Source organism: Schistocerca americana, chromosome 6 (assembly GCF_021461395.2).
Source record: "Schistocerca americana isolate TAMUIC-IGC-003095 chromosome 6, iqSchAmer2.1, whole genome shotgun sequence".
In the NCBI taxonomy this organism is placed as follows: Eukaryota; Metazoa; Arthropoda; class Insecta; order Orthoptera; family Acrididae; genus Schistocerca; species Schistocerca americana.
Genome location: NC_060124.1, coordinates 423,562,259 through 423,586,624, shown reverse-complemented (window position 1 = coordinate 423,586,624; position 24,366 = coordinate 423,562,259). Strand labels below are relative to the sequence as shown.

The following is a 24,366-nucleotide window of genomic DNA, read 5'->3' as shown; positions in this document are numbered from 1 at the left end:
TGCCGGTCTAGGAATGGTAGAACGATGGGTTCGATGACGGTTTGGATGTACCGTGCACTATTCAGTGTCCCCTCGACGATCACCAATGGTGTACGGCCAGTGTAGGAGATCGCTCCCCACACCATGATGCCGGGTGTTGGCCCTGTGTGCCTCGGTCGTATGCAGTCCTGATTGTGGCGCTCACCTGCACGGCGCCAAACACGCATACGACCATCATTGGCACCAAGGCAGAAGCGACTCTCATCGCTGAAGACGACACGTCTCCATTCGTCCCTCCATTCACGCCTGTGGCGACACCACTGGAGGCGGACTGCACGATGTCGGGGCGTGAGCGGAAGACGGCCTAACGGTGTGCGGGACCGTAGCCCAGCTTCATGGAGACGGTTGCGAATGGTCCTCGCCGATACCCCAGGAGCAACAGTGTCCCTAATTTGCTGGGAAATGGCGGTGCGGTCTCCTACGGCACTGCGTAGGATCCTACGGTCTTGGCGTGCATCCGTGCGTCGCTGCGGTCCGGTCCCAGGTCGACGGGCACGTGCACCTTCCGCCGACCACTGGCGACAACATCAATGTACTGTGGAGACCTCACGCCCCACGTGTTGAGCAATTCGGCGGTACGTCCACCCGGCCTCCCGCATGCTCACTATACGCCCTCGCTCAAAGTCCGTCAACTGCACATACGGTTCACGTCCACGCTGTCGCGGCATGCTACCAGTGTTAAAGACTGCGATGGAGCTCCGTATGCCACGGCAAACTGGCTGACACTGACGGCGGCGGTGCACAAATGCTGCGCAGCTAGCGCCATTCGACGGCCAACACCGCGGTTCCTGGTGTGTCCGCTGTGCCGTGCGTGTGATCATTGCTTGTACAGCCCTCTCGCAGTGTCCGGAGCAAGTATGGTGGGTCTGACACACCGGTGTCAATGTGTTCTTTTTTCCATTTCCAGGATTGTAGCATGGGTTTGTGTTAAACTAATTTGCATAAAATTTAATAATTTTTTTATTGGTGGCATCAATTTAAATGATTAACTATTTATTGGGAAAAGGAAAATCTTAATTTAAAGAGAAATCCTCTATCTTTTGTTGGCCGCTATCATAACTTTTATCAAAGCGGCAAATTAAATTACTTGAAACTGCAAACTTTCAATATTCCGATGTGTAAGAAATAAATGTGCACCGGTGGACTGAACTCTACTTATAAAAGAAAAAAATTAATCGAATCAGACTGCATTTTCTAAGAACAGTGCTGATGGTATTTATTGTTGAACAAGATTTCATTGCTGATGTATGTGGCCAAAATTAAACTACGCACGAATCACGGAGAAAAATATTTCTGGTAGCATACGTCAGTGTTGTGTGCGGGTGGTATTCTGTGGTTCCTTCTCATGATCAATTTGCTAAGAATAATTAAATCCATCGAAGACAAAAATTATAAAAGCTCTGATGTTATCCAGGAGAAGTTGTAGTATGAATAATGCATTATACATGTGTATAATATTGTCAGTGTCAATTACAAAATCAAATCAATGCAACTGCTAAAAAAAAAAAAAAGAGTGAATTCAAACAGCAGAATACCATAGAGTATCGTATCATCCATATTCATTGCACTTGTCGATGCTGATGATACACAAAAACCGCCACAACCACCACCACAACAACAACAAAGTATACGAAGACTGGGCAAAGGCTCTGAAATGCTTAAGAGAGAAATACGAGAATATCTAGAGATCACGCTGGGCGAACATTTCAACTAGTGGACTCTTACCAAGGAGGAAGTCAAACTAACAGCATGATAAATCTGAGCTACCTAAATAGGTACTCGTAACATAAATTCAAAGGCCATTTTCTTGCAGAAATCTATACGAGTATGTTCTATTCGTATTCCAGACACATTCGTCTTATATGTACTGCCATCTTCAGTGGATTTAATCTGAAATAATACAGTTTTATTTGTATGTGCGACCCTTATAGATCAGAAAATTACGGTATAGTTTCTACATTACTAAATTATATCTTATAGTTACTTTTTTCGCCCGCCAAAATCATCGATTCTTGTCATCTGTCAGGAAAAAGAGTAATTGTAAGTAATACTTTATTAATATAAAAATTATGGTATGAACTCTTTTATTCCAGATCAAATCCACTGCAAAAACCTCAAAGTAAAATGCGAAACACGTATGGAACATTCAGAATGGCCACACCAGCAAAGTAACTAGAAAGGCACATTGAAATACAGCTAGGTTTAGTCACACTATTAACAGACTCTAATGGTAATCATATTTCGACAGTTGATTATGACAAACTATGTATTGTTATCAAACAAAATCGTTAAATTCGTTTCGACTCCCATTAAGTTCGTAATTTTTTTTATACGTATGATAATTTTGTTCTGGTATGAACGAATCAGAAATGAAGCTCGTAGTGCAACAAACATAGCAACGATCTCACGTTTGCTGGACTACTCCAAATCCTTGTCCACTGAGCACACAGTATAAAATGTGGTACATGCGAACAATGAAGTGTATGAAGTCATTGTCCAATTTAAATAAGGAGTTCCAGAACTGACTCACGAGACATCTCTTTTGTTTTTGTCTCGGATTAACTTAACACATAAAATATAGACTGAGTGGGCGAACAGGTGATACGTGGGCGGTCTGGCAGCGAGGCTATAGCATAAGCGAGAGTACTACATGAAACGGGAGCCCACGCGCAGGCGTGGCCAAAGTGGCCAGCGCACGCACAGAAGAAGTGCACTAAGGTCACCTGACGGGCAGCCTATGCAACCTGCGCTTGGTGCGAGCATGCTGAGGCGGCTGGGGTAGTGCTGGAGCAGCCTACCAAGAAGGTATATGTACTTAACAGAAATCGATAAGTTTTGTAAAATACAATAAATGGCAAGCTAATGCCGTTTTTTTCTTTGTTCAGTTTTAAAAGGGTTAATGATTTGTAATAAATTTATCAGGATTTGTGGAGAGGCATTGATGAACCCAAAAACCATCGACCTTACTGAGGTGAGGTCACATGCATGCCTCCACGATACAAATAGCTGTACTGTAGGAGGAATCAGGCAACGGCCTTGCTGCAGTGGATACATCGGTTCCCGACAGATCACCGAAGTTAAGCGCTGTTGGCTGTGGCTGGCACTTGGATGGATGACCGTCCGGGTCGCCATGCACTGTTGCCATTTTTCGGGGGCACTCAGCCTCGTGATGCCAGTAGAGGAGCTACTCGACCGATCCACCGAATAGTGGCGGCTCTGGTCAAAGAAAACCATCGTAACGACCGGGAGAGCAGTGTGCTGACCACACACCCCTCCTATCCTCAACTGAGGATGACACGGCGGTCGGATGCTCCCGATGGGCCACTTGTTGCCTGAAGACGGAGTAACAAGACTGAAGGGGTAACTGTGAAGCGACCAGACTAACCCGTGGTTCCTGAAGAGAGAGGGTAGTCTTTTCTGTAGTTGCAGGGACAACAGTCTAGATGAGACTACTCTGGCTTTGTATTATTAGGCAACATGGTCTTGCTGTGTTGGTACAACGAATCCTTGAAAGCAAGCGGAAACTAGGACCAATATTTTTGGAACTCTACTGTGCTGCTTGTCGATGGTAGTACCCTGTTGAGTAAAATATTCTGAACGTAAAATAGTACCGCATTCGAGTCTCTTCGCAGGGAGTACCATGGAGGATGTTGTCATCAGGAAAAACAAAACGGCCATTCTGTGAGTCTGGAACATGGAAGTTTGATCTCTTAAACTGGTAGGTTGCTTAGAGAATTTGAAAATGAGAGCGCGTAGATTGAGGTTAGGTAATAAGTGAGGTGCGGTGGCAGGAAACAGGATTTCTGGTCGGGTGAGTACAGGGTTATAAATGCGAAATCAAATAGGGTTAATGACGGAGTAGGTCTAATAACAAACAAGAAAAGAAGAATGTCGATATGCTGCCATATCACGAAAAAAAGATAGCGAACGCATTATCGTTGTCTCGTAGCCAAGGCGGACACAAAGCCAACACCTACTACAACTGTACAGATTAAATGAATGTGTGGTGTCTGTTTTTTCGGACATGTTCGGAAGAACAGACACCACACATTCAAATTTTTTCAAAGCCTAGCTGGGAAATGAATTCACCTTCTACAATGCGGATACAAAAATTACGTCCGACCTTCTGTGGGAATTTCTAAGTAGCGAACGGGAGTATAATAGAAAGGGACTGCTGATAGGTGGCGCTCGATGGGAATGTCGATCGGCCCTGAGGCGTGCCTAGATCGTCCATGCAGTTGCGATAACACTGTGTCGTGGATGGCGCAGTGGTTACCACACCTGTCTAGTAAGCAGGAGGTCCCGGGTTCGAATCCCGGTCTGGTGCACATTTTCACTCGTCGCCGCCGATTCCACGTAATGTCCAAATGCAGCTGACAGTAGTGATCCTTTCCCTTTCCTTTCGCTCCTTCCCTCTCCAACTTCAATTTACATACAACTGTACAGGTTTATATGAGTAGTAGCTCAGCAGATGAGACTGAGGCAGCGTATGATCAAAGGAATTATGCGGATAGAGTAAGGTTTCCTAAAACTTATACAGCCAATTCTTTCCAAAATATGATACACCAAGCCTATTCACAAAAACCAAATCTATCACAAACGTTCCTACTGTTAGTTATACTGCCACTATTTAGGAACAGTCAGTCATAATTCGTTCTTCCACTACAAACTCCGTTTTCCAGGTAAACAATAATATTGACAAACAGCACTTTCAGACTAAAATAACTATGCATATAGTTCTAGAACATTAGCCACAGCCGGCCGGAGTGGCCGAGCGGTTCTAGGCGCTACAGTCTGGAGCTGCGCGGCCGCTACGGTCGCAGGTTCGAATCCTGCCTCGGGATGGATGTGTGTGATGTCCTTAATTTAGTTAGATTTAAGTAGTTCTATGTTCTAGGTTACTGATGACCTCAGAAGTTAAGTCCCATAGTGCTCAGAGCCATTTGAACCATTAGCCACACTTTCGCAAATATTTACTAGATACCTACCAAATTTGTGTCACATACACAGAAAATTGTTCTCCACCAGTTGAATAATTCATTATTGTCTTATTTATTACACAGAGATAATTATTAAGCAGTCACTATAACCCTTAAATGTGTCACCCCGCTTCTAAAATATGGTACAGTTGATTTCTAAAAGTGATATCTGCTCGGTGACTCAGTGTTGTGTTGTCCTTACATTGGTATCGTTATTACCGACATGAAAATCGCCATAAATACACTGGCGTATCGTCTTCCCACTATTGAGATCGCTTAAGGGGCACGAACCGGGAAAAGTGACACACGGTTGCCTACGACCCAGTTGCCAGGCACACAGCGGTGTACTGCGGGTTGCTGCCCTTCCTATCCGCTAGGGACACAACCGATGGAGGCCACACCTCCAGCAGTAATCCATTGCTGATACGGAAAATCCTCGAATCGAAAACAGAGTAGGCCAAAAGCAGGGAGCCAGAAAGCTATTCCTGCGACCAAAGCTGTCGTAAGTATACAAAAAAGAAAGAAAACTGTGGAGACAGATTCAGGTTCCGACATTTCTTTGAAGAGTACAATAGCTAGATCCTACAGTAATGACTGATGCAGCACATGTAGGTGGACGAAATTATATCTTTGCTAGCGGAGGAGAGGGAAAGTCATTTATTTATTTATTTATTTACACGTCAAGTTCCGTAAGACCAAATTGAAGAGCAAACCTCCAAGGTCACGGAACATGCAGTACATGAAATTACAACATAAAAGTAATAACAGACAAAAATAAAACGTTTATGAACCCGAAAAAAGTCAGTCCATAAGTTTAAGTAAACGCAGTCAACAATACAACAAGAATCAGCTTAATTTTTCAAGGAACTGCTCGACAGAATAGAAGGAGTGACCCATGAGGAAACTCTTCAATTTCGAATTGAAAGCGCGTGGATTACTGCTAAGATTTTGAATTAGTGCGGTAATTTGTTGAAAATTGATGCAGCAGTATACTGCACACCTTTCTGCACAAGAGTTAAGGAAGTCCGATCCAAATGCAGGTTTGGTTTCTGCCGAGTATTAACTGAGTGAAAGCTGCTTAATATTGTTAACAAGAAATGACACTAAAGAATATACATACTGAGAGGGCAATGTCAAAATACCCAGACTCGTCAACAAGGGGTCGACAAGAGGTTCGTGAACTTACACCACTTACTGCCCGACACGCCCGCTTCTGAGCCAAAAATATCCTTTTAGAATGGGAAGAGTTACCCCAAAGCATAACACCATACGACTTAAGCGAATGAAAATAAGCAAAGCAGACTAATTTTCGTGTCGAACGATCACTCACTTCAGATACCGTTCGAATAGTAAAAATGGCAGCATGAAGTCTTTGAACAAGATCCTGAACGTGGGCTTTCCATAACGGTTTACTATCTACCTGAACACCCAGAAATTTGAACTGTTCAGTTTCAATAATCATATGCCCATTCTGTGAAATTAAAACGTCGGGTTTTGTTGAATTGTGTGTTAGAAACTGTAAAAACTGAGTCTTCCTGTGATTTAGCGTTAGTTTATTTTCTACAAGCCATGAACTTAGGTCATGAACTACACTATTTGAAACTGGGCCAATGTTGCACACAACATCCTTTACTACCAAGCTAGTGTCGTCAGCAAACAGAAATATTTTAGAGTTACGTGTAACACTAAAGGTCATATCGTTTATATAAATAAGGAACAGGAGTGGCCCCATCACTGATCCCTGGGGCATCCCCCACTTGACTCGACCCCACTCAGACGCCACATCACAGCTATTCTCAACATTGTGAATAATGACCTTTTACTGCCTGTTGCTAAGGTAAGATGTGAGCCAGTTGTGAGCTACTCCCCATATTCTGTAATGGTCCAACTTCTGGAGGAATATTTTGTGATCAACACAATTAAACGCCTTAATTAAATCAAAAATAAGCCTAGCGTTCTATATCTTTGTTTAACCCATCCAGTATCTCACAGAGAAAAGAGAATATAGCATTTTCAATTGTTAAACGACTTCTAAAGCCGAACTGTACATTTGATAGCAAATGGTGTGACATAAAATGATGAATTATCCTTACATACACAGCCTTTTCAATAACTTTAGCAAACACTGATGGCATAGAAATAGGTCTAAAACTTTCTACATTATCCTTTTGTCCCTCTTTATAAGGCTGCTTTACTACTGAGTACTTTAATCGTTCAGGAAACTGACCATTCCTAAAGGAAAAATTACAAATATGGCTAAATACAGGGCTAACATGTGCAGCACAGTTCTTTAATATTCTTCTAGGCACTCCATCATATCCATGATAGTCCTTAGTCTTAAGTGATTTAATTATTGACTCAATCTCCCCCTTGTCTGTATCACAGAGGAGTATTTCAGACATCAATCTCAGAAAGGCATTTTCCAAGAAAGTTATATGATTCCCTGTAGAAACTAAATTTTTATTAAATTCACCAGCAATGCTCAGAAAATGATTGTTAAATACTGTTCATATATCTGATTTATTACTAACAGAAATATTTTTACTGCGAACTGTCTTTATATCGTCTACCTTGTGCTGCTGACCAGACACGTCCTTCATAACTGACCATATGATTTTAATTTTACCCTGCGGGTTAGATATTCTATTTGCATACCATAAACTCTTTGCCTTACTAATAACATTTTTAAAAACCTTGCAGTACTGTTTGTGATGGGCTACTGTTGCTCTCCCATAAGGCACCGCCTTATCGTAGCACTGTCCGTATGGGCGGGAGAGTTTGTGTGCTCCAAGGAAGCTGAGAGCTATATCGGCGGTAGCGTAGCTACTGGCAGGTCCAACCCAGCTGGGCAGGTCTCAGCAGAGGAACCAGACAAAGTGTGTCTCACAACGACCCGTCTTATATCCTATATCCTATATATCCTATTCCCTACCCTCTCCTCAGTTACCATTCCTTTTCTTTCTCTAATTACCTTAACACACCACTGCCTTGTGGTTGGTCTCGGGAGGGATGAAGGCTAAGGGAGAAAACCCTGAAAGAAAATCGGGAGTGGGGCCCCAAAGGCGGTTGGAAGGCGCACTACGTCCCCTTCCGGCAGCTCCTGCAACCGAAGTGATACCAGACGTATTGGCTTGCCATTCCTCTGGATATTATCATTAGGTCGAGAGGGAGACCGTGATGATTGGGCAGCGCACGAGTCTTCATATTTATCGCTCAGGCTTGTAGCATCCTGGAGAGGACACTTCAGCGACGTCCAAGGACTTCGGCACAACACGGGAAGAGGCAGTTACCGGTTATAAGCTCTGTCTTACTGGCGTAAGATTCGAGTGCCAGGGGCCACTTCCGACGGTGGGAGAGATCATTGCATCTCATTGGACAGCTACCGCCCGCCTCAAGCTGGGCAGCCCCCAGCCAATAAGGTGCTGTCCCGCCACTATCCGCCTGCTTCACGGGGTGTGTGGAGCTTAGAAGTAATCTTCGACAAGCGGGTTGATATAGTACACCTACCAACAACAAAAATGAAATAGTAAAGAAATCACTATTTCGTATTGCCACCTGGAATGTTAGGACTATGTGTCCAAGGTACATTGACGATGCCCAAGAGGTTGATTTCATCCGTACGACTGCCGTAATTGACAGAGAGCTCCATCGTTTGAATGTTGACATTGCGGGACTGCAGGAAACGCGGCTTCCAGACGCGGGCTCTATCAGGGAGGATAATTACACATTCTTCTGGCAAGGGAAGTCTTAAGACGAGCCAAGACTTCATGGCGTAGGATTTGCTGTTAAAAACACCCTCCTGGACTGTTCTGTGCCACCACCCGGTGGAACAGAGCGAATTATTGCTTTGAAAATATGCTCCTCAAGTGGCACTGTCAACATCTTAAATGTGTACGCTCCCACCTTATCATCCTGCATGGAAGAGAAGGATCTGTTTTATGATTTACTCAGCGACAGAATAGCCAAGGTACCTAGCACCGAGACACTGTATATTCTAGGGGACTTTAATGCTGGAGTTGGATCAGATAATGACATATGGCCGAATTGCCTGGGACATCATGGGGTGGGAAAAATGAATGCAAATGGCCAGAGACTGCTTGAAGTTTGCTGCTTTTATGGACTCTGTATTACAAACACATATTTCCAGCTTAAGGGCCAGCACAAGGTGTCTTGGAGACACCCGCGCTCTCATCACTGGCATCAACTTGACTTAGTCATAGCTAGGCGTACTGGTCTCAAAAATGTGCTACTGACACGAAGTTATCATAGTGCTGATTGCAACACTGACCACGCCTTGGTGGCGTGCACATTCTAATAAATGTCACCACGCTAAACCGAGAAGTCATCCCCGTATCAACACAGATCATGTTCATGACACACAAAGAAACAAGATTTTGCCAGTAATTTTGAAAGTGCTTTCCCAGGAAACGTGCAAGCAGAAAGGAATGTTGACAAGAAATGGGCAAAACTCTCGGGTGCAATTTACAGCTCAGCAGTATTGGCCTATGGAATAAAAGGAAAAAAAGGACTGATACGAGCAAAATTTGGAAGAAATGGAATCAGTCACTGAGGCTAAACGGAAAGCCCTGCTTGCTTACAAAAGAAACCCAAATGAAAGAACTCGAGATGACCTACGAAAAGCAAAGAACAGGGCACAGCAAACATCCAGGAGATGCGCAAATAACTACTGGCTGAATTTACGTGCAGGTATACAGAAAGCGGCCGATTCTGGGGATGCTAAGGCAATGTACGATGGTATTAAGAAAGCAATTGGACCAACTCTCAGAAAAACAGCTCCTCTGAAGTCCAAGACGGGTGAACTCATTACTGATGAAGGCAAACAAATGGAACGCTGGGTTGAACACTACCTCGAGTTTTATGCAGCCGAGAATGAAGTTAGCAAGGATGCATGTGACGCCATCAAACAAAAGCCAGTTATGGAAGAACTAGATGCAATGCCTACTATGGAAGAAGTTAGTAGAGAAATAGATTCTCTTGCTAATGGAAAGGCCCCAGGTGAAGACGGGATCCCTGCAGAGGTTATTAAGTATAACAAGTCTGTTCTTCTCAAACATTTATATTCACTTATCACAACCAGCTGGGAAGAAAGTTATGTCCCGATGAGTATGCGGAATTGGGGATAGTTACTCTATGTAAACAGAAGTGACTGTAAAAATTACCGAGGCATTTCATTACTAAATGTAGCCGGGAAAGCTTATGCAAGAGTCATCCTAATGCGATTACAAATCTTAGCTTCCAGAATCTACCCAGAATCTCAGTGTGGCTTTAGGCCCGGCCGATCAATCGTAGATATGATCTTCTCCTTAAGACAGCTACAAGAGAAATGTAGTGAGCAGCAGAGGCCACTTTATATTGATTTCATTGACGTTGTTAAAGCGTTTGATTTAGTGAGCAGAAATGGGCTTTTCAAACTGTTGCAGAAGATTGGATGCCCACCTTAATTATTACAGATAATTGTCTCTTTCCATGAGAAAACACAAGCAACAATCTGCTTCAACGGTAAAACATCAGAAGCATTCCCTGTTAATAGCGGTGTGAAACAGGGGCGTGTGTTAGCTCCTACATTATTTGGGATTTTCTTTTCCCTTCTGCTCAGATTTGCCTTTGAAGACTGTGAGGAGGGAGTGTATCTACATACGAGGTCTGATGGAAATTTTTCAACATTGCTCGCCTCAAGGCCAAGACTAAAGTAAATACAGTTGTTATCCGTGAGTTGTTATATGCGGACGATGCAGCTCTAGTACCGAACACAGAAGATGAGCTGCAGTATATAATCAACAAATTATCAAATGCCTGTGAAAAATTTGGTCTACTCATCAGCCTTCAAAAGACTAAGATCATGGCGCAGAGCACTACCAACCTTCCATCCATCAGCATTGATGGCAATCCTCTCCAGGTAGTTGATGACTTTACCTACTTGGGATCCGCAATATGTAGCAACTTGTCCATGGACACTGAACTTACTAACAGAGTCGCAAAGGCATCATCTGTCATGGCTAGATTGAAAAATAGAGTATGGAACAACGGACTGCTTACCACAAAAACTAAATTAAAAGTCTACAACCCTTGTGTTATAAGCACCCTTCTCTATAGCTGCGAGACATGGACAACTCTTTCTAGGCATGAATCTCGACTCAACAGCTTCCATCTCCGCTGTCTCCGGAAGATCCTTGAGATCTCTTGGAGAGATAGAGTACCCAACACCGAAGTCTTTCATCGTGCAAGCACAACCAGCATCTTTGCACTCCTGAGTCATCGACGTCTAAGATGGTTGGGCCATGTCAGGCGCATGGGTCCTGAACGGATACCGATACAACTGCTGTACGGAGAACTTCAGGAGGGTGTGAGGCCAGTAGGACGACCGCATCTTCGCTTCAAGGATGTCTGCAAGAGAGACCTGAGCAAGACCAAAATCAATCCAAGTCGCTGGGAAAGCATTGCAGATGACCGTGTCAAGTGGCGAGTAACTGTGCGCAATGGCGTCAAGCTCTCAGAGGACGAACGCACACAGGAACAAATCAGGAAGAGGACAAAGCGAAGAGACAGAGCGGCTTCTTTTCGAAGTCCCTCAAATTTCACACGTCCAAACTGTAGTAGGGACTGCCACTCTCGAGTGGGACTTTTTAGCCACAGCAGACGCTGCAGACTCTGAATCAAGCACGTTACACCATCATCCCTAAAGGATGGACGGATGCCATTATTTTTATTATTGTTTCTTGATTATGACTGCTTCTAACATTTTGATATAATTCCCGCTTTGTTGTATATGATATCCTAATCTCAATAGCCAACCACCCAGACTGCCTATTACTGCTAGTACCCCATTTAGAACGTTCTAATGGAAAGCAACTCTCAAAGAGCATGAGAAATGTGTTAAGGAAAGCATTCTAGTGATGACTGGGTGTTGTGTGATGTCCTTAGGTTAGTTAGGTTTAAGTAGTTCTAAGTTCTAGGGGTGGCACAACTTGACTAGAAGAAGGGATCGGTTGGTAGGACGTGTTCTGAGGCATCAAGGGATCACCAGTTTAGTATTGGAGGACAGCGTGGAGGGTAAAAATCGTAGAGGGAGACCAAGAGATGAAAACACTAAGCAAATTCAGAAGGATGTAGGTTGCAGTAGGTACTGGGAGATGAAGAAGCTTGCACAGGATAGAGTAGTGTGGAGAGCTGCATCAAACCAGTCTCAGGACTGAAGACCACAACAACAACAAAGTTCTAGGGGACTGATGACCATAGATGTTAAGTCCCATAGTGCTCAGAGCCATTTGAACCATGTTTTAGTCTGTACTCTAGCTGGAAAAAACACAGTCTGGTTCAAATGATATGAATTTAGGATATTCGCCGACATCTTTTTTCTTGCACCATAATATACAAAATTTATATTGAAACCACCACATATCAGGTGTTCCCCAGGGAAGCGTCCTGGGACCTCTGCTGTTTCTGATCTATATAAATGACCTGGGTGACAATCTGAGCAGTTCTTTTAGTTTGTTTGCAGATGATGCTGTAATTTACCGTCTAGTAAGGTCAACCGAAGACCAGTATCAGTTGCGAAGCGATTTAGAAAAGATTGCTGTATGGTGTGGCAGGTGGCAGTTGACGCTAAATAACGAAAAGTGTGAGGTGATCCACATGAGTTCCAAAAGAAATCCGTTGGAATTTGATTACTCGATAAATAGTACAATTCTCAAGGCTGTCAATTCAACTAAATACCTGGGTGTTAAAATTACGAACAAATTCAGTTGGAAAGACCACACAGATAATATTATGGGGAAGGCGAGCCAAAGGTTGCGTTTCATTGGCAGGACACTTAGAAGATGCAAAAAGTCCACTAAAGTGACAGCTTACACTATACTAGTTCGCGGTGTGGGATCCTTACCAGGTGGGATTCACGGAGGACATCGAAAGGGTGCAAAAACGGGCAGCTCGTTTTGTATTATCACGTAATAGGGGAGAGAGTGTGGCAGATATGATACGCGAATTGGGATGGAAGTCATTAAAGCAAAGACGTTTTTCGTCGCGGCGAGATCTATTTACGAAATTTCAGTCACCAACTTTCTCTTCCGAATGCGAAAATATTTTGTTGAGCCCAACCAACAAAGGTAGGAATGATCATCAAAATAAAATAAGAGAAATCAAAGCTCGAACTGAAAGGTTTAGGTGTTCGTTTTTCCCGCGCGCTGTTCGGGAGTGGAATGGTAGAGAGATAGTATGATTGTGGTTCGATGAACCCTCTGCCAAGCACTTAAATGTGAATTGCAGAGTTATCATGTAGATGTAGATGTAGATGTATAACTAATCTCTGGTACATCCTACAAAGTGAATCAAGAACCCTTTCTAGCTTGACAGAAATGCTCTGAAGTCACAGTTAGGGGACCTATAAACAACAACAATTAGAAGTTTAGTTTCACGAAATTCAACTTCCCCTGCACAACATTCAAATATCTGTTCAGCGCACAGGGTCCCGGGTTCGATTCCCGGCTGGGTCAGGGATTTTCTCTGCCTCGAGATGACTGGGTGTTGTGTGTCATTCATCATTATTTCATCATCATTGACGAAAGCAAGTCGCCGAAGTGGCGTCAACTAAAAAGAACTTGTAATACGGCGGCTGAACTGCCCCGCATGGGGCCTCCCGGCCAACAATGCCATACGATCATCATCATCGTTTCAGTACAGTGCGGTGATACGTCTATGGACTCAATTGGAACACTGCTACAGCAACAGATATGTCTACAACACACAAAAATTACTGGAAAGTCATCTAGAAGTTACGGCTTTAGAACACTCGTTCCAAACCTCGCTGCGACCATTACCCATGACTGCAAATACGTATTACCTAGTAGCCCACTCCCCCCTCTACCCCCCCCCCCCCCCTGCCCTAGTCATCGAAATTAACCATTAAGTAAGTATTACAATGAAACAAATTTAGTGCCGCCAGCTGTGGCCGAGCGGTTCTAGGCGCTTCAGTCCGGAACGGCGATGCTGCTACGATCGCAAGTTCGAATCCTGCCTCGGTTCAAAATGGCTCTGAGCACTATGGGACTTAACATCTGTGGTCATCAGTCCCCTAGAACTTAGAACTACTTAAACCTAACTAACCTAAGGACATCACACACATCCATGCCCGAGGCAGGATTCGAACCTGCTACCGCAGCAGCCGCGCGGTTCCGGACTGCGCGCCTAGAACCGCTAGACCACAATCCTGCCTCGGGCATGGATCTGTGTGATGTCCTTAGGTTAGACAGGTTTAGGTAGTTCTAAATATAGGGGACTGATGACCTCAGATGTTAAAAAGTCCCATAGTGCTTAGAGCCATTTGAACAATTTTTTTGAAACAATTTTTTTTATCGCTTTCATTTTTAAGCCGATGAAGAAAATGTGATATTCAGTTTTCGTAGTTGCTTTATTAAATCACGAGCTAATGAGTAAGTGAGACAATTGGTACTTATTATTATCAATAACTTTTTTTTTACAGACTGGTGAAACAGTTCTGACAAGGGAAACTCTCCATTGCACCCCGTTCAGGTTAAGTGGTACAATGGCCCAGTGGATAGCCCGACAAAAACCGAACACAGATCAAGCGTGAAAACAGGAAAGAGTTGTACTGAACTGTAAAAAAAGAAGTAAAATAGAAGCAATGAACGGTTCGAGCTTAAGATGTGGAACATCGAGCGAACTGGAAGAACCACGATGTTGTGGTTTTGTGGTCACCTTGTTGGACTGCATAGCTCGATATCCATGTTCAAAGTCATTCCGTTTTGAAAGTTTTGACTCTTTATTGCGACAAAGTTCACACCCGTTTGTTTATTGTCTTTATTTCTGTGATATTTCCATGCAGCGTATCACCTCCTCTCACCATTAAACACATCTTCTGTCTTCAGCGTACACAACAGAACTTGTATATCATATTTTGCACCGGCTATATCATAATAAAGAATTTCAGACCAAAAATGATATGGTGTTTTTATTTTTCCCAGTATACATTTGTAGATTTAACAAATTAAAAATATTGTCATTTTAAAGCAGCTTACAATCTCTAACATTTACATTTTTCCAACAGTTATTCTCTTTCATTCAAAAATAGACCAATTTTGTAATTTGTGTCATGTATAGGTCACCTTACCCTTGTTAAGGAAGTCGAAATTGCCATGGGGGGTTCGAATTCGATAGTAGGAAAAGGAAAGGGAGGAAAAATAATAAGAGAACGTGCCTTGGAAAAAGGAATGAAAGGGGAAGCCACCTGGGAGAATTTAGAACAGAACATGATTTAACTTGAAATACAATGTTCAGTTTTACATGTCTTATGATGATGAAATTTGTCAGGAGTCTATTCTTAGACTGAAATGAAATGTGAACGATAATCAGTTCAGACAAGGAGAGAACAGGAGCTTTGTAAATGCGGTGCTTCAGATCAATGCTGAAGATTAGGCAGGAAGCTCGAATAAAGAATGAAGAGGTAGTGAATCGATTTGGGGAAAAGATAAACTGATGACACAACATGATTAAATGAGGGAATCGGTTGACGGGACACGTCCCGGGGGTCGAGGTGTATCCAGTTTTGCAATGGAGGCCACAATTTGTTGAGGCGGAGCAAGGCTTGAATACATTAAGCATGTTCAAATACATGAAGGACGCAGTAGGTAACGCAGAGATGAAGAGGCCTGCACACCCATAGCTTCTGGATGTGCTCAAGCCAGTCTTCGAGCTGAAAACCGTAGCAACAAAACAATTACAACAACGATGCATCTATTTTATATTTCTTCTCTTTTAGCTATTATTTGAAAGTCCTATTTTTCCTTATTTTGTTTTTGGCGCCAGGGGCCCCCAGCCTAGTCACGAACCTGATTGAACAGGCTGCTGTGATGTACAGAAGGGTGCAGTACTCACCACCGTGCGAGCTTCGTAGTCAAGCTGAGCAGCCACTCGCACCTGTCCGGTGTCGCCATCTATCGAGAAGGTGCCATCCTCGTTGCCTGCCTCGATTTCGTAGCGCACAGCAGGATCTGTAAAAAGACGTTATCATTAAATATTACAAAATAAAGGTTTCTTAAAATATAAGTTTCCCCAAATTAAATGTATTAGGCTGGCGCATAAGTGCGTAGTATTTCTGTTTCGCAAGTTAGTATTTCGCTTCCAGTGAGTTTATTTATTGACTGTCATTTTTTATTTGTAGCTCACTGTTGCTGTCTGAGTTCGCATATTATAATTTTGTCATTTGGAGATAGTGATTGGAGCTGTGGGCGCTAGAACATGGGTGCCATGTGGAGAAATTGGAACATTTCCGACGTATTCTTCTGTTTGACTTCAATAGAGGGGTGACACTAAAAGAGGCAACCAGAAACATTTTTGCCTTGTATGGGGATAATGCCGTTGGACAGTGCACGGCAAGAAATGGTTTCCTCGTCTTAAGGAGGATCATTATGAAAATGGCTCTCCAGTTTCAGGAAGACGTTTTAACGCATTAACCCACAATGATCCACGCCATTGTACTCGAGAGCAGCGTTTGCATGCGATCGGGAAGGTTCAAAATCGGGTGTATGGGTACCGCATCTCTAAGCCGAATCACAAAATCAGTGGGTGGCCGTATGTGCTTCTCCTCTTGCTCGTCATCAACTGCCTCGTGAACAACACCTACTATTCCTATCCCGACTTGTTACTGGTGACGAGAAATGGTGTCTTTAAGCTAACATAAGCTAAAGAAAGAAACGGTTGTGTCCAGACAACCATTCCCGGTACATAGACCTGCGCGCTCCACAAAAAAAAAAAAAAAAAAGGTTCAAATGGCTCTGAGCACCATGGGACTTAACATCTGTGGTCATCAGTCCCCTAGAACTTAGAACTACTTAAACCTAACTAACCTAAGGACATCACACACATCCATGCCCGAGGCAGGATTCGAACCTGCGACAGTAGCGGTCACGCGGTTCCAGACTGAAGCGCCTAGAACCGCACGGCCACACCGGACGGCAATAGTCATGGGGAACTTGGAGTGCGATTGTAGGGGAAGAAAGTGTTACGGGAGAATACGCACATCGTACTAGGAATGAGAGAGGAGAAAGGATGTTTGAGTCTTGCGATAAATTTCAGCTAGTAAATGCAAATACTCTATTCAAGGATCGCAAAAGGCTAGCAGATACGGGACTATTTCAGTTAGATTACATCATGGTCAGGCGGAGATAGACTCAGATCACAATTTAGTAGTGATGAAGAGCAGGCTGAAGTTAAAATGACTAGTCAGGAAGAATCAATGCGCCAGCAAATGTAATATGGAAGTATTAATGAATGAAGAGATACTCTTCAAGTTCTCTGAGACTATAGATACTGCGATAAGAAATAGCTTAGTGAGCAGTTCAGCTGGAGACGCATGGACATCTCTCAAAAGAGAAATCACGGAATTTTGAAAGAAAAGCATAGGCACAAAGAAGGTAACTGCAAAGAAACCATAGGAAAAAGAAGACATACTTTAGTTGATCGATGAAAAATATTCAGGGAAAGTCAGGAGCACAAAAATACAAATCACTCAAGAATTAAATAAATACGAAGTGCAGGGAATCTAAGACGAACAGGCAGCTGAAAAAATGTCTTTCTTCGATTTACTCTCAATCCATATTCTGTACTCATTAGACAGTTCGTTCCATATACAGATCCTGTAATTCTTCTTCGCTGTCACTGAGGATAACAATGTCGTCAGCGGGCCTTATTGATATCCTTTCACCTTGAATATTAAGTCGAGTCTTGAACCCTTCTTTTATTTCCATCAGTGCTTCCTCGATGTATAGATTGGATAGTAGGTGTGAAAGACTACATCCGTGTTTCACACCCTTTTTAATCCGAACACCTCGTTCTTGGTCCTCCACTCTTGTTATTCCCTCTTGGCTCTTGTACATTTGTGTATTCTGATTCGAATAGTGGATCCTCTGTCTCTCTTATTTTGATTCCTGTTTCTTCTTCTATCACATCAGACAAATCTTCCCCCTTCATAGAGGCCATCAATATGCTCTTTCCATCTGTCCTCACTCCTCTGCACTTAACAATGGAGTTGCCATTTCACTATTAATGTTGCCACCTTTGCTTATAATTTCTCGGAAGGTTGTATTGAATTTCCTATATGTTCAGACTGTCCTTCCGACAATCATTTCTTTTTCGATTTCTTCACGTTCTTCACGTGCCAATTTCGCGTTAGCTTCCCTGCAATTTCTATTTATTTCATCCCTAAGCGTCTTACATTTCTGTGCTCCTGTATTTCTGTATTCCTAAATGTTTTTGTACTCCCTTCTTTCAATAAACTGACGCATTTTCCTGTTACCCATGGTTTCTTCGCAGCTACTTTGTTGTACCTATGTTTTTCTTTCCATCTTCTGTGATTGCCCTTTTTAGAGATGTCCATTCATCTTCAACTAAAGAGCCTATGAACGATTCCTTGTAATAGTGTCTATAGCCTTAGTATTTCCGTATCCCACTTGTTTGCTCATTGATTCTCCCTGGCTCGTCTCTTAAACTTTGACCTACTCTTCATCATTATTAAATTGTGATCTGAGTCTATATCTGCTTATAGGCACACATTACAATCCAATACCTGATTTCGGAATCTCTGACTGATCATGATGTAGTCCAACTAAAATCTTCGCGAATGTTCCGGCCTTTTCCAGGTACACCGCCTCCTCTTGTGATTATTGAGTATTCGCTATTACTAACTGAAATCAATTGCAGAACTCAATTAGTCTTTCTCCTCTCTCATTCCTAATACCAAGCCCATATTCTCCTGTAACTACTTTTCTTATTCCTTCCCCTACAACTGCATTCCGATCCATAATGAATATTAGATTACGTCTATGATGGCGTTACGAGGCGGTTTCATGATAGGATACTTGAGGGACCGACGTCGATTGTTCCGTGAGTTCACGTGCCCCTATTAATGCAGCCATGTTCCATGAGAAAGAAACAGCATCTCAGAATCAATCTTTCCGTCACACGCCGACTGGAATAGCCAGCAGCTGTAGTAACGTCGAGCATAGGTCAGTCTATACGTTATCGTTTACGTTATCGTTATTTTGTAGGGGTTTAACTAAGAGTTAGTGGGCAGCTCTGTGAACAGATGTTACTAACACACCGGTCTGAAGAAGTGAATGGTAAAACGATTTTCTTCGCACTTCTTTCCAATGCTGCTCCTAACTCTGAGTTGAGCTGAACCCTACACCTGACCTGCTACATTCAAAGAACAGGCCGGCGATGCCTACAGCCGTCAGCTCTATTGAAATTTTACTCATCCTTGGGTATTTTGACTGCTTCACCGACTGTCCGTCTATGAATGTTACTTTCCGTGGCAACCACTATATTTTCGTATAATCCATAACCTGGTCACATGTTTTTCCGTGCACAGATACCGCTGATTTTACATTTAGTATTTAACTTACGAGGTACATCCGGAAAGTAAGTTCGATCGCGTCCACAGATGGATAGGAATGAGCATGCTTAGGAGTACAGAGGCGGTATGTGGGAATAGCGCAGTGCAGTTTTCAATCTTGTGACGGCAGTGGTAACAGCACAGTGCCAGAATAAAATGGCAGATCTGATATTGTCTCCCGTCAACAGCGAAGTTCGTTTTGTTATCCGATTTTTGCACGCTCGGAAGCAACCTTCAGCAGAGACTCATCAACAGTCGCGCCACGTGTATGGACACATTATGAACGACAGGATCACCAGACGAAGGTGCAGGCCACTCGTTGAAGGACGAACCAATATTTACGAAGAAGACTAGTGATCGATCGTCCCTCGTGACACCACAACTGATGAAAAGTGTATGGAGAGCAATTTTGCGGAACGCTCTCGTCAGTTCCCCTAGATGTGTCGCTCGCTGTTGCACGAATTTGTCTCCCGGTGGTTTGGTTTTCATGAAGTATGTGCATGGTGGGCGCCAAGGCAACTGACAGATGAACGCAGCACTGACATCCCTACAGCAGTACGCAGAGAAAGGCGACAAGTTTCTCGCTCATTTTGTAACTGTCGGTGAAACGTGAGTGTTTCACGCCACACCATAAACAAAACAAAAGTTCATGCATTGGCAGCATAGTGGTTAACCTATGAAGACCAAATTCAAGCAGACAGTCTCTGTGAAAATAAGCGAGGAGAGACCATAAATGGTGATCGGTATTGTAAGACATTGAAAACTCTGAGGTGGGCGATCCAGAACAAGAGACGTAAGACGTCGACAAGAGACATTACGATTGTGCACGACAATGCACGACCCCATGCTGCCAACTCCACACGAAATGTATAAAATCAATCTGGGTGGGAGATCTTCGATCATCCACTCTACAGCCCGGACTTCGTCCCAAGTGACTTTCATCTCTTCCATCTCAAGAAGTGTTTTCTGGCAGGAAAACGTTTCCCTAACGACGCTGGCGTACAGACTGAAGTGACTTCATGGCTTGCGGACGTTGATGGCAGACTGGTATGACATGGGCATACAGGTGACCGTGAACCGTTACGATAAATGTCTCACCAATGGTGGTGACTACGTTGAGAAGTAGCCAGTGTATTTATGTAAATATTCCAATAAATTTGTCTTAGTGACGTTTTTGTTTTCTTTACCAGTCATCGTAAGTTACTTTCTGGATGTAGCTCCTATGTGGCATTACTGCTTTTGAATACATTCTTTTGTTCACCTTCCAGTTTCACGATATACATATTGCCACAACCATGTCACTTCGTATGCTGTCACAGTGTGAAGGTGGTTAGACGCTATTGTTATAGGTCAGAAGAAGTCTTTTGTCTTGTGTCGATTGAGAAATGTAGATGTTATTCCAGCCTTCAGAAGGATTCTGTGTATGCAATCGGTAACTGTAGTCACAAAAGGTAAATGTGCGGGAGGTTCCTTGCTTTTCTTGTTTGCATAACTATTATTATTACCGCTTCGGATGAAGCCCTGTTAATGGAAAAATTAGCATATCTCTTGGTCATCAATATTTTACTAAAGAGAGCTAGCTGTAACCGCAAGCTCTTACTGTCATCGATGCGAAGCGGCGCCTAATACACTCGCGGATTTTCCACGATTTTAAGGAGCTCGGTGTGTATGCACAACGTTATTACTGTTGTATTTAATATGGGTGTGCTAACTGCCAGTAAGTGGCCACTGACGCCAGTAATCACAAGCAGGAAAATGATTTAATTAATCAGTAACGTAAAATTATTTGAAATAATGTCAGCGTTGTATAAGAAAAATAAATAGTGCAATGAACGTTCGGCTATAGCTATGTAAGTTACGGAAATAAGACTGGAAACCAGGCTTTCTGTTCTACACTGAGTGCATAATAAACTCTAATAACCATTTTATTTCCTGAGATATTTAGTTGTATAACGTATGAGAAAGAAATTAATTTCAGGAGCGATATTGGAGCGCTGGGATATACACACCAAGTTTAAAAACAATTTTTGCGTATCTATATTGTAGTGTCACCGTGATTTATGACGAGGAGGATTAGTATTACTGGAGTTAATTATTTGATAGATCATTTGCGAGCGGCAGAGGTTTTGAGATAGGATTTCATTTCAAAGCTTTTGTATGGATCAGAGATTTACGTGACCTGTTTCGGATACATTTGGTCTGTTTCGGGAGGAAGTAAATACGGAGCCTTTGTAACCCGCTTATTCATTTGTTCTCGTCGCATCGCTCATTTTTTTTTTTTTTTTTGTTTGCTCGACCTCACGTATTTCATGTGTTGAGATTACAGCAAAATTGGGCTTGTCTGTTGGAAGCTTAGCACAATACAGCAATCGTCCGCCAGAATTTATAGCTCTTCCATGTGAATGTGAAGTGCGATTTTTATTAATATCTTCATAATGGGACGCTGAAAGAATTATACCCTATTCGGTTGTGAGTCTTTCGCTCTGTAATTTACATCAGTACCGTAGATAGCAGTATGATGATAGCGAACTGACTTGTTCAGTCTCAACCAGTACAAGTGACTAAAAAATAAAATTTATACGAAGTTTAAATGCGAACATTTTAGGTGTTGCTTGATCGTGATCGTTACAAATATCAACTAAAGCTGTACATTACTGCAACCAGTCACACTATAATTTCCAGTATGCATTTCGAGTGATTTTACCTCCACCATTAGATGGATTTATATTTGACAAAGCAGGATGGCTTTATGTATGACTTTTGGGTGAACCGTGTGAAACATATCTTGTAAAAGCCGTGTTATTTTTCATTTAAAAAAATTCTTACTATGAAATAATTAATCCTTACGAGAACTAAGTTACAAAATTTATATATAACATCAAATACTAGAAAATGAATGTTGGCTGTAATGCAAAGACAATGACTACGAGAAATATTAAAGAAAAATTGTGAACCTCGGTAAATTTTTTTGTAAATCAAAAGTTTGGAAGCGAGCCCTTCCTCTTCTCGTAACTCACTTCAGATGTTCCCTACGAACCTACAGGAGGTACGTGCGATTGGGCTCTGTAATTCATCTCATTTATTGAATAATAATTGTCGTACTGACAATAAATGTGTTAGCATTCATTGTACAAACCTTTTAGCAAATAACATATTAATTTTGTTGTGTGAGTTTTTTGTTGCAAATGAATGTTTCTGGAATTGCGCACTTATTATCGCGTAGTGTCGTTCAAATACTACGTTCTTAAAAAGTCGAAATAGTATATTCTTTTCTACGAAGTCCGAACTAATATTTACTATCGCTTTTCACCTGAAATTCACTTTAACGTTTTCAGGGTAATAATGCTTGCAAACAATGAAGTAGAATAGCCACCAGAGCCTGATGCATCAAGAGTTATGGCCTACAAAATGTACAGTGAAAGTGATACGATGTTAATTGATAACTTATTGGCATGTTTTATAATAGCGACCGCATCATTGCATCTTTCCCGAGACAAATCTTTATTCATGTATTGCATACTTTCTGGTCGATTTAATTATTTTTTTTCCTCGCTTTATTATATACTAGGAAGGAAGGATACGTTTCAAGTGGCACCGTATGACAGCTGAAGAAAACCCCTCTTAGTCGCAAGGTCGAAGTTATGTGGTTGTTTAGACTGGTAGGTGAAGAGTCAGATCCTTGCAGTCATAAAAGGATTTCGCTGACCAATTGTAGAAAAAAACGTGCTTCTTAGAAATTTTTTTGGCGAGTGCAACTTCAGAGACACACAGAAGTCATGTTGTAATTTCGTGAACAATTTAGTTTGCGGAGTTTGAAGATATAACCATTTTCCCCTTACAGGAGGATTTTCGTTGTTTTCTGATAAGTTGTTCCATCACAGTAATCTCAACTGTAAGTCGCTGTGGTGGGGAATACCGTCGTAGGTATCACGAAAGAGAAAATACGGATGTAGAGCATTAACTTTTATTGGTTACATCACATATCTTTTCTACTGGATAATCTCCACATATGTCAGTTACGAATAAGACCGTTTCAAGGCCCAAGCTGCACAAGCAGTCGTTTGGGGAGCCAAACTGGGAGGATCGTCAAATTCAGTTTTACAATGAGCTGACAAGGGTTACCTCCAAATATCGTGTCGGAATTCCTTTTGCCCGCTATAGTGCAGCAGCTCGGCCTGGCATGGGCTCAACAAGTCCTTGAAAGTCCCCTGCAAAAATATTCGGCCCTGCTGCCCTTATAGCCGTCCATAATAGCGAAAGTGTTGTCGGTTTAGGATGTCGGGCAATCTGGGTGGACAAATAATACGCTTGAATTGCCCAGAATCTTTTTTGAACCAAATGCACACAACTGTGGCCTGGTAACATGCCGCAATATCATCCACAAATATTCCATCGTTGTTAGGTAACATGAAGTCTGTGAATGGCTGCAAATGGTCTCCAGCAATATGATCATAACTACTGACAGCCAATGATTAGCTCAGTAGGACCAGAGGACCCAGTGCATCCCATGTAAACACAGCCCAAACCATAATGGAGCCAAGATTGCACGGTGCCTTGTTGAGAATATGGGTCCGTGACTTCATGGGGTCTGCGCTACACTCGAGCCCTACCACCTGCTCTTACCAATTGAAATCGGGTATTATCTTACTAGACCACGGTTTTCCCGTCGTCTATGATCCAACCGTTATGGCCACGAGCCCAGGAGAGGCTCTGCAGGCCATGTCATGCTGCTAGCAAAGGCACTCTGAAAGGTGGCTACACTGAGCCACAGCGCCAGAGATTGCGCCAAAGAGTATTATTCAGCTGCCTCCACTGGCAGTGCTGGTCGAGAACTCGTAGTAGGGTGTGCTTGCTGAGATGTCGTAGTGAAAAGTGCTTGTGGAGATGTTGTAGTAGTGAGCGCTTGTTCATGTTTTATGCAGT

General features: G+C 42.7%; 1 pseudogene; it reads right to left on the bottom strand.

Moving 5' to 3' along the window:
* Positions 1-24,366, bottom strand: part of LOC124620183 — a 350,456-nt pseudogene that overhangs the window by 302,682 nt on the left and 23,408 nt on the right.